Here is a 12,115-nt window from a genome sequence, read left to right on the forward strand (position 1 = left end):
TTGTTTCCATCACTCCTCCAGGTGCTGTTTCAGAGACAACAGCTCTCATGATTAGAAGTCCTGTTTCCAGTCTCTGTGTCTTTAGGGCCATAATCCATCCCCATGTGCACTGAATGCCCAACTTATCCTCAGAAGGTTTCAGCAGAGTCACTGAGCCGTGCAGCAAGGGGATAAACCCTATGACCTCTTCAACAGAGCAGGGTTTCCAAACCCAGGTTGGCCAGAGTATCAAATAACTGAACCCACCAATCTGGGCAGACTTTTCCAAACTTGCTCCTGTGTTTCAGGATGTAAGTTAGTCAACCAACACATGGTCTATGGCTTAGGAAGCGATTTCTCAACACGATAAACAAGTGCTTTTTGGAACAACTAGTTCTACAGCACATGAGAAAACAAGATTTTATTTTTACTTTTTCATTTAGTCCTAAGTAATACCTAGGAACTGATCCAAGAAGCAAGTATAATTCAGCCACTAAGTAACAGTGTCTGAGTATCCACAATATAATTAAAGTCAACAACCACATGGAATAAATCGTGCTGAAAACTAGCATACTGACACTAAGCTTTAGAAAGGGAGATGTTTTTTAAACACAGGAGCTAGTCAGAAGACTAAGAAATAAAAATAAATGGAACACATTTCAGACATTTAAGGAACTTGATACACATATCTGAACTGTGTGTTAGCTCTGACAGCAAACTGACTCAGCTACCCAAAATTAACCCTGAAACTAGTTCAAAAGTTAGTTCAACCTGGCAGAAACACAGACTTAAATATTTCAGAATTAGTTTTTTAAAAGTCCAAAGATTAGGAAAAAATGTGAGCACATAAACAGGGAAAATCTACTTTCACAGCAATCAATCAATTTTTTTCAAACCAAAGTGAATAATTTCTATTTCAGTGATAGGGTGGGGGGAAAAGAGTAATTTCACAACAAATAAATGGGCTTTTTCCCCCAAAATACTTAAACACATATCTGAAATCTGTTTCCATCTTTCCCTGAGAAGAATTTTGTGCCCTGCATTACAACTTTGTGCAAAAATAAAAGTTTCCAGTGGAAAAATACATATTGCTTCTAATTGAAACTTTTTCTAACAAAGCAAATTTATGTGTTGTCTTGGGAGTTACTTTAGCTACCACCATCTGAAGCTTGCAGAGACTGTCAGTCTTTTGTGGGGAGGAAGGCTCTCGTGCCAGCTCACAGCTATTTCCTTTCATACTTACTCCAACATTTTGGCCCAGGGTGCATCTGAGAAACTCCCCTTTCCATCCTGTGTGATGACTTCCAGTGATTTTCTCCTGCCCCTGGACATGGAACTCACCTGCACATTCAACATGCAGGGTGTCACTCTGGACTTAGGGACAACTGGTTTACAGTATCCCAGTAGCAGGGAGCAGGACTGAAATTAAACTCAATGAAAAGGCCCAAGTACTGCCTCCCTGACTGAATCCAGAGGGTGAGAGGATAATTTTTGTTCCACCTGCAGTCACTGGTCTGTGTCCCCGTTAGCCACTGCCATAAAGAGAGGCCTCTAAGTGGTGAGATGTGAAGTTTGTCTGGCTGGTTGATTGGTTTTGGGTTTTTTGTTTTTGTTTTTTGATTGTTTTTTTAAGCCACTGTACTATGTTGTTGGTGAAAAATCTTTAAACTACTGCAACTCAGAGATTAGTGGCTGGTCCCAAACTCACATCCATAGTTTATGGAGTTGTTATCCTCGAAGTCAGTCTTTGTAATCCATCAGACTTCAAAATGAAGCCCGGTGTCTGGGAAAAATCTCATTCTGGGTGTAAATACAGGAGCATTCCGGGTCAGCAGTACAGTTCACTGGGAACTCATTGCTCCCTGTTTCTGCTTGCTGCAAAAATCCAGCCTGGCTCAAGCCTTTGAGTCCAATACTCAGTTACCATAAAGACCGATTCTCACTGGCCAGAACTTCCCAGAACAGCTGTGTTTGGCTGAAACAATAAAAAAAGATTACTGATAACAGGAAGTTCGTGAAAACAGAAGACTGAGGTCTTATAGAAGCCAGGCCAATGTTATTTAATTCACTGAATAAAGCAACCAAGGCATGCAGGGCTAAGAGCTAACTCTCGTTTCCTTTGGCTTCACCCTTACCCACCCACACATGTCCACGTAGACTGATCAGCCTATTTCTCTTGTGTTCTGAAAAGGAAGGAAGAGAGAGGATGGTGTTGATATTATTTGGATGTTAAAAATTGGCAGAGGCTACTATGTAGGGATTAAATGATCCATATAAGCAACTAGAATTGCTTGTACTTCAAGTATCCCATGAAAGACTGAGCAAGCAAAAAATCTGAGCTCTGATTATGAAAACAGAGCATGTTTCTGGGTTGCACTCTTTATGGGAAAGGGAAGCAGAAATCTCTCTTCCACCCTCATCCTCCTCACTTCACTGTATGAGACCTGATTCATTCTTTGGGGCCAGATGAGACTTACCCACTGTATTTCCTGTCCAGACGTGGAGAATGATAAGAAAGCAGCTGTGCTTTCTCTCTTCTCATCCATCTGGTAAATAAAAAAATAACAATGATGCCTTTTATTTCAACTATGAACTCAGATAGCATCTTAGATCCAAAATCTGCAAGCCCTCTTATGAAGCCAAGATTGGACTGAAACATTTCTATTCTGCCTGTCTTCAATGCAGGAGATCACTGAAGTATTTACAAGCAGCTTTGTAGTGTTATACATATGTTTATTTGTTCTATCTCAGGTTCAGTATCTATAGGATCATAAATTTTGTCTCTAGTAAGTAAATAACTTTTTCTGTGGCACAGATAGGGGACAGGGGGAAATGTAGCATATCCAGCCAATTGTGAAATGCTGTTTGTAGCAAGAAGAAAGACATTCTTGTTTCTTGAAACATGAAATCTGATTAGTCTTATCTTCCTGTGCATAACTATAAATTATATTCATGTTCCTAACATTACATGCTAGCCAAGTCATTCCACTTGATGGTCTTCCTTAGAAATGAATTTCACACACTAATTGTATGTTCTTTAGAAACATATTTATTCTTTATTTTTACTAAATTCAACAAATCATTATTTTATCAAGAAATTTCACATCTGCATTAAGGAGGAAAGAATTTTAAAAGGTGAAGAAAATTAAACCAGACAAAAAAACCAGAACAATTTTCATTGCTTTTCAATTAGTTTGTCTTTCTTCCTAAACTGGCACAAGACTCCAGAAGTCACCACTTTACCAGGTATGTATTTGTCATTAGTCATCATAATTTCTTTTAAATTATAAGAGAAACAATAAGAATAGTAGAAATTGAGAACAAGGGAGAAGTCTTGATATGGAAGCACTTGTAAGAAAGGCAGAAGAAGGCCTATAAGAATAGCACATATTGATAGCAACTTGATTAGCAGATAATTAAGATCCCAGCTTACTGACACACAAATCTTCTGGGAAGATCAGACTGGAAAAAAAAAAGCACAATTTAAAAGAAGATATGTTCTAAAACAAGGGACAGAGTACATCTAAGACAATAAAAGGAAATAAATCAAACCACTAGAGATGATGGTGCTAATCTTAGAACTAGACTGAGTCATAAGATACTGAGAAAAGGAGTCAAAAGATGGTGAGATGACGATGCTCAGAAGTGGGAAAAGATGGAGGGACAAAAGACCAACAGTCACAGACAGCTTCTAAAATAAGCATATGGTGTAAAAATAAGAGAAATACAGGAGACATGATGGGGACTCCAGAGCCCATGCCTTTATTCTTTTCTGTGATTGCTGGAAAACCAAATAGTATGAGCAAACCTATCTTGGCATTTGCAAATATGAGGTCAAGAAGTGTTGGTCTGGGTGAAATCAGCCCAAAGCTAGGAGCACCCAATAAATATAATATACTCACTAGCTCCTAAGAAGACCCTTGTCTGTTTTGAGACCTGAGTGTACACCTGAAATGAAGAGCTAACTCCGTCAAGACAGCAATTTGATCACATTTCCCCAGAGACCTTGTTAGGAGTAAGGTCCTATCTGTGCCAAGTGCTGTACCAAGTCCCAGAAGGAAGAGATGTGTGGTTACGTGCCTGTCTTCTTCCCTTCTGAGGAGAAGAGGCCTGCTTAGTGGGAGAATCTTACTCAGCCAAGGACCCCTTTATCACTGCCAAGCATCTCCATGGCTGGAGCCTGGTGATGACAGATAATACATGGGCATCCCAAAGGCTTGGATGTAAAATGCACCCTTTTTTTCAGCCCCTGGAGCTCTTCTGCATTATCTGATCTCTCTAGCCACCTCGGCACTATGCCTCTAAGGATGATCTTTTGCTGTCTCCCTCTCCCAGCAACTATTACAGGCACTGAATAGAAATCTCCTGTCACTATACCTTAGGTGAGGAGATTGGGAGATAGTAAGAGCATAAGAAAATAATTTTATCACTGTGAGTTTACAGCTCTGGAGAGGGCCACCATCAGTCAAATGGCAATGAGAGTATTACAAGGCACTCTGTACTGCCACTGAAGAGTGAGATTTGCAAGGCTGGAATGATAGCTGAGAGCTTGGCTCCAGCTCCTCTCCTCTGCTTGAAAACGAGGACCTGGGATTGCTTTGGTCATGTTTCTGTCTTTGCGCAACTCTTATCTTTGAGGCACAAAGCTGACCTTAAGTTGCTCTGAAGAAAAAGCTTCCTGCTGGCTTGTTGCTGAGGCTGTTTTCTGCCTATCCCTGTCCGCCTGATGGCTTCTGTCCTTAATTCCTGCAGTCTGTTGAATCGTGTGAACTCCCTGAGAAGCCACTGGGCCCCAAGAAGGGTTTCTTCTGTGCTGCTGTCCTGCAGCTACTCCTGCAGTGACATGAAACCCCACCACCTCAGCAGATATCCAGCAGCTGCAGTGAAGAAGTGTCTCAGGAGACAGGGGAAAAGGGCACAGAGACTTTATTGACAGAGCACCATAATCTAGCCCACATGTACGTGGCTGAACTACACTTGATTTCGGTTGCACAGAACCAACGGGGAAGCAAACTGAGGTCAAGGTCTTGAGGCAACTCAAGGTCTTGATACCCTGAGGCCCATCTCAGGATCCACTCTTCACTCTCTGAGAGTGTTTTAGAGCAGACGACCTCATTATTCCTCTCAGACCCTTCACCTTGCTGCTAGCAGAAGCTTTTCTGCTTTTGTCAGTGACCTGGGGAAGGGGCTCCCTGGGAATTTGCTAAGTGTGTGGTGAGGCTAGGGGAAAAGCAGAGGAGAAGCCTGTCGGGAAATAGAGCCCCTGCACACACACACCACCCATCCGTGGCATGTCTGCCTTACAGACAAACTTTGCAGAGACAGGTTTAATATATTAAACATAAACAAAACAGGTCCAACCTTTTGGCTGATCATCATGGCTAGAAATGGAAGCCAACTGCTTCAGGGGCTTTGGATTTGGACTCTTAACGGATTCCCAGCACAGGGACAGATGTTCAGTGAATACCATTTAAAAGCAAACATTCCTGCCTGGATTTTTCAATAAGGGGACAAGGAGGTGAGTCAAAAAACGTCAGTGCTGTTCAAAGCAATGGCCATGGAGCAGTTGCCAAGCAGTTCATCTTGGGTGGGGCAATTTGAGGGTCCCAGCAAGGATGTGGGGACATGTTGTGAGCAAGACCACAGTACCCCTGGCGTAATAAATCTAACAGTGCAGCTTTGAGGACTTTCCTCCACTGCCCAACACCTTGTCGCACAAAACCAGTAGCACCATAATACCTTAGAGACCACTGCCCTGCTGTCAGGTGTGTCTGAACATTTGGAAGGGAGGACAGGAGAAGCAGACACACAAACCACCTCATTTCAATAGAAACGGCCACAGAAATAATCCTACCCTATCATATGAAATGCTGGTAACGCAGTTTCTCAAGCTCTAAATCTCCTGGATAGAGTTATCTTTATTATTGAAAGGAAGAGAGTTTTACTGTCCTACATCACAGAGTCTGACCTTCCCAGAAGGACTCCACTGGAATACCAGACCAAACAGAAACCTTTGGGTGAACAGGGCCCCTGGGGCAAGGCAGCTACCAGTTAATTTCCTTGTGCTGCCAAAGTCTTGCTTCATCACCATGCTGATGGAGGATGACTGTTGCGTTCTCTTTGTTTTCCCTTTGTGAGGGATATTTGTTCTTTTTAAAGGGAGTGCCTGGGCCATGTGCAATTCAGTAGACACCTTTGCTCGGGAACAGTAAGGTTATGCTTGGGACAGAGCTGCCTCCAGAACACAAAAGAGGCAAAAAGAGAAATAAAATAATCATAACAATTAAAGAACCTATCACTTGCACAGAGATGGGGACACAGTGGGGGGAATAAGGCTGCAGTTAGAGCCAACCCTGTCCTGAAGGCTGAAAGGGGCCATGTGGAGTGTTTTGCACCCTTGAAAATCTCACTCTTATACAGACAGCAAGGCAGGAAGAAAGGACCCTGGTTTAGGATACTAGGCACAATCCTAATGGGATGATTTTTAGGTCATCCTGCTCCTGTCTTGGAGGATTGCATCTTTCCAGAGTGTTTTGCATCTCTATGCAATGGCAGTGAGTTATCAGGTCGTAGGAGAGACACCAAAGAGGTGCTGTCTCCATGCTAGGGAACTGCAAGATAAAAGCAGTTGGAAGGCCCATTAACTGCTTCAGCATCCAGACTCCTGAATGACAGAACAAATACGTGAACAGAAGATTGACGACAATGGTTAATCCTTTGATGGAATGATTGATGTCTCACTTATAGCATCTGAAATAGCCATAATCTGTTTACCTTTCACTTGAACAGTCCCTTTGCTTCTGCAATGCTACTGTCTTGCCAAAACTAAAATTACCAGGCAGGAACTCATCCTTATTTTCCTCCGACCTGCCACAGATAATTTTTAATATGCAAGGCTATTTATAGTTTTTAATTAAAAAAGCTTTTTGATTTTTAATAAAATAATATTTAAATAATTAACAATTCTTTATAATAATATTAAAATGTTTAATATGCAAAGATGTCATCTTAATATCATCTTAATAAAATGTTTTTGTTACTGCCAGAATCTCAACAGGGGGAAAAGCCTGAAAACATTGCTACAAGATGGGGTTTGAAATCCAGGATGCCCAGGGATCCAAGTGAGCACTGCAACTGCAGTGGGAAAACCACATGGCAAGGCAGCATATTCCCCATTGGCCTCCACAAGGATAAAGCAGTCATTCCAGGAGGAAAGCTCTCACTGGCAAGGAAGGAGAGATGGAGAGAGAAAACAGTGATCCAGAGCTGTTCAGCTTCAGCTGTGCCAAACCAGAGCAACCAAACAAGGTAGCCTTTGATTCATGGTGAAAAACTAACATTTCAGCATAAAAAACAGGGACTGGGAAAGTGTGGGCATGTGACTAAGGCTCAGGAGACCTGGGTTCTCTCTCCAGCTCTGCCCAGTCTTCCTAAACAATCTGGGGTAAATTACTGTCTGTCTCTCCTGTTTCCCCGCCAAAGAACGGAAACAATTGGCCAAGGAAAACAAAGTCATTATTACAATGGAAAGTCATGAAATAACCTAGACTCAACACCCACATTAAATTCCTAAGTGCTGTTGAACACTCAAAGCACAACAGATTTATCCTGAAAGTATCATGTCTTTATTTTAGAACCCAATCTTTCAGGCATACGGCCCTGTATTATTCAGTGGCTTAGAGAATAGATACAGAGTGTTTCTTGGTTGATTATTCCATGGACTCCATTGATTAACAGAAACAAAACAAAAAAACAGGAAGACTGCAAGATCCTATCCTACTCCCCCAGTAGTTGATTAGCAGACTCAAGGACTTGCCATTTCTTTATAGTTATCCACAGATCAAGGAACCAGAAATGGACTGCACCAATGCTAACTATGTCTTCAGGTAACTATGGAAGCACTTCTGTCCAAGAAATTTACAGACAGGAATTCTACCAATGCCTCAGTAATTAGATAAAAGGTAAGAAGTAACTCTGTTGTGGACGTTATACAAAACACATGACATGGTTGGCATAGGGTTGAACAAAGCCCCTACAGGATGGTGAAACACAGACTCTGTCCTAGGAAGAGAGGGAGATAGGAAATGTAGGGGGAAGATAATACTCATAACACAGGGAGGATCTTGAAGTGCACACACAGCCTGTGTATTTAGGCTGGAAATTGGATGGCTCTGTCTTTTCACCCTGGACACCCTGGACAGGATGTGGGGGCCTCCAAGGGGCTGCTGTGATGCATGGAGGATTGAGAGGCTTGAGCCATGGTCGGTGCATGGGGAGGAGGACAGAGCAATGGTTGCAGCTCTGAGAAGGCAACTCTGCGCAGCTGCCTTTTGTGGAGCCCTGGTGCAGGCAGGCAGGCAGTTATCAATGGGCCTTTCCTCTAACCTGGAAAAATGTGCTGCTTTTTTGCAGCACATGGGACCAGCCTGCTCGCCTGGATATGTACACACTCTAGCCGAGAAGGGAGAAATTCAAAGGAGAGAACAAGTACTTTCTTCATCAATATGCATCTTGTGGCTTTGCAGTTTTTTCCACTAGGAATATTCCTCTGAAGTTTCCTTAGTAGCTGAGCCAAAATGGATCAAAGAGTTATTTGATTCACAGCCCCAGAAAAAAAAAAAAAACACTCCCATATTCTACACTCCATCATTATCAGTTCCCTGTGGTGTCCACCCGCTACCTTCCTTCACTGCCCCTTGGCTGTCCCTGGCCACATCACCCTTTGGGCAAGTCCTTTCCTCCTCCCAGACCAGTCTCTGTCTCTTCTCTGCCCTTTTCTTTCATGCTCCTGTAAACCACTTTCCCAGTTGCATCCTTTGGATAGTATGTCCCTTTCTTGTGCCAACACCCCCCCTCTCTTCACCAGCCTGTGGGCTGCCATTAGTGGTACTGAGAGGAAGCCATCCTGTGCAGAGGTGCAGAATGACTAAGCTCTGCAGTCTGTCCACCTGTAAGAGAAGGTTTACTTCTACTGTTGTTGCCCAGATTTATTGATTTGCCTTCCTTTTGGATGAACAGAGGTGCCAGGTAGCTGTGCCCTTCCTCATTTTGTTATAAGGAGGATAATGGTTCCTACCATACCTACACTAGCTTCACTATCTCCTCCTTCTGGGAACTCAGGCCCAGCTCATGTGAGATGTAATCTGACTTGAGTACCATAAAGTACATTCTGTCACAGATACTCTGGTACATAACAGAGAGATTTTTTTAATTTTTATTCAAAGTTGGCAGGGTTCTGGTGCCTACTGCTGTCCCTAGAAGAAAGGCAATAGGTTTGGTCCTGCTCAAGGAGCAAGCCAGGAAGCCTTACTGTACTAGTGGCTGTCCTGCTCAGCATATGTAAGGCACGCAGGCTGCAAGACCTAGGGAGTGTTGCTTCCCTTCATGCTAGAAGTCATGGGCCTCTCAGCACCACTGAGAACTGGAGCAAACCTGACCAGACTTAGACACAGAGGGAAGGGCTCACTCCTCTTCCTCAGGATGGGTGCAAAGGTCACTCTGATCCTTCTTCTGCCATCCAGACTCCTTCTGGATTGGCCAGATCCAGTAGTCCATATGCAGAAGGACTGGAGAAAAAAAACTGAGGCTCAGAGATACTCATATTGAAAATCTTCATTCAACCAGCTGCAGACAGGGCTAGGTCAGAGGTTTAATTCCCTTACATCTGTTTCATAATTGCATTCAGACTTTGGTTTGGGCCCACACTACAAAAAAGGGAGAAAACACATTCTGTGCTCAAAGGCACAAGTGAGCAGAGATGGCAACCCCACCTGTAACCCAGATGGCAATACATCACCTGTAACATGTTGAACTCCCCCTTCACCAAACAGCCTTGGCCAAGCTGATATTCAGTATAATTTACATTAATATTTCACTGCATCACCTGCTGAAAAATAGGGATATAAAAGCAACAGAGAGCTGAGCATAGTCCTGTGAACTTCAGGACAGAAGAGCAGCACTTTTAGCAACAACTCATCCGTCAGGTCACTTGCTGCCTGGTGGCATCCCTTACCCAGAGTCAGACTCCGAGGGGGTATGTGTAGCCAAGAGAAGTGCTTATGAAAGCTGAGAAACTGCATGGGGAAACACTCCCACCAACCAGTTTCAGATGCCAAGGAAAGGGCTGCAGCATAAACCTCTGCATCCCAGGTAGGTTACGTGGGGAGCACTCCTGGGACTCAGGCCTCACCTCTTAGGAACATTTACTAGTTTTATGCCACACACAACAGTTCAGAGAGAAGAAACATAAAAATGTTAGTTGCCTGGCTGAACCTCCAGGTCTTTGCAATATTATGTTTCTGGAAGCATTCAAATCCTTTCTCACCAAAGGTGAGTGCAAAGTAGCATCTTCCACAGTGCAACCCAATTCCCTGGGGTAAAGACAGGAGCTTTCACACATCTACGCAGCCTCACTTTGCTATCAGGCAGGCTCAGCTGCTATCTTTGCTATTTTCAATGACCCTTGAGTTCAGGCTCTGCTCGGAAACTGAGTTCACAGCAGGAGCTCTCACACTATGGGATCTCCACAATATTGACGGGAAAGGGACCCCCTCTCATCCTTCCCCTTTGTCAGTTTGCATCTGCTCCTTGAGAACAAGTGCAACCTCCCTCAGCCCACCCATAACATCTGGGCCAAGTACATCACAAATCAGGTCAGAGATAACACTATGGGGGACAAACCCCAAATTTATACAACAAACAATAGACTGTCCCTACACAAGCTTTTGCCTCTGGTTTCTACAGTGGATGCCCCATGGCAGTGGCTAAGAGCACCAAAGCAGCATTGCAGCACTGCAGCAGTCTTTGAGCAGTCTTTGAGATGGATTAAGGCATATACTCTAGGTTTGTTGTCATCACCACCTGTGCCCAGGGCATTGAGTGCAGCACTCTGGGACTGTCCCTACTGAGCAAGTCCCACAAAATAGGCTTTTTCCTGTGGCTACCTTGTGGCTCCCAAAGTTGTTGGTTAGGTGCAAAGGTCTGAAAGATGCAGAGGGAATTAAACTCCCCAATATACATAATGAAGCAGCTCCTGAAAAGCTGTCCTATAATTAGGTGTGTAAACAGCAAATACAGTCACCAGGGACACTGCTTTTTCTCCCAGGTTTGTTTGCAGAGCCAGAGCTTCATTCATGTCCTGTTTGGTTTCACTCCGGCACTGAGGAAGAGTCACGTCGCTGTGCCCCATTTCAGCAACTGTTGTGTCCACACAGGGCCAAAACAAAAACCTCAGACACCCATGCAGCAGGCCAGCAGCCCCAATACTGTTTGGTCTTGACCACAGAGGTGCATGACACTAGAAATATCTAAGACACCCAGGCTCCTGACAGTTGTCTCCACAGAAGATCTTCCCACCCCGCCTTACTACAGAGAAATTGGTGCAACCCTCCCTAGGGAGGAGCAAGCTATGGCCACAAAAAAGAGGAATTTTTCCATTGAGGGAAAACAAGTAGGGTTCTTGCTCTGAGATACAGCCCTGCGTATTCTAGGACTGGTATAAAACCAGGAGTTCAGAACTATCACACACCACTGACATGGTGATGTTGGAAGGTAGGTGTGAGTTTGCTCTGCTTGAGCTCTTGAACTCTGTGAGCTGAGCTATTTCTGATCCTCAAAGCTGTAGTGCATAACAGTCTGGAATGAGACCCTGTGGCTCCCCATAGTTTTGGAGAGGCTGAGCCCTGTGCCCACACAGCCCTCCCCCATGCCCCTTGCACAGGGCACACACAGGGCCTGGCAAACCTCATGCATTACTGTGTCCAACTCTGGAGCCCTCATTATAGGAAGGACATGGACTTGATGGAGCTGGTCCACACAAGGATGGAGGAGGACGACACAAATGATCAGGGGGCTGAGGCAGCTGGGGTTGCTCAGCCGGGAGAAAAGAAAGCTCCAGGGAGACCTAGTAGTGACCTTCCAGCATCTGAAGGCAAGCTGGAAGATGGACTGTTTGAAAGGGCCTGTAGTGATAGGATGAGGGGGGATGGACTAGATAACCTTTAGAGGTCCCTTCCTATCCAAATTATTCTATGATTCTAAGATTCTATAGTTGCACAGAGAACTCCAACACCAAAGTCAAAGCTTAATTCCTGCTCTTTCACTCCAACACTGCAACCTCTGCTCACACACAGGGGCT

The sequence above is a fragment of the Heliangelus exortis genome, chromosome 1 (genome assembly GCF_036169615.1).
Source record: "Heliangelus exortis chromosome 1, bHelExo1.hap1, whole genome shotgun sequence".
Lineage (NCBI taxonomy): Eukaryota > Metazoa > Chordata > Aves > Apodiformes > Trochilidae > Heliangelus > Heliangelus exortis.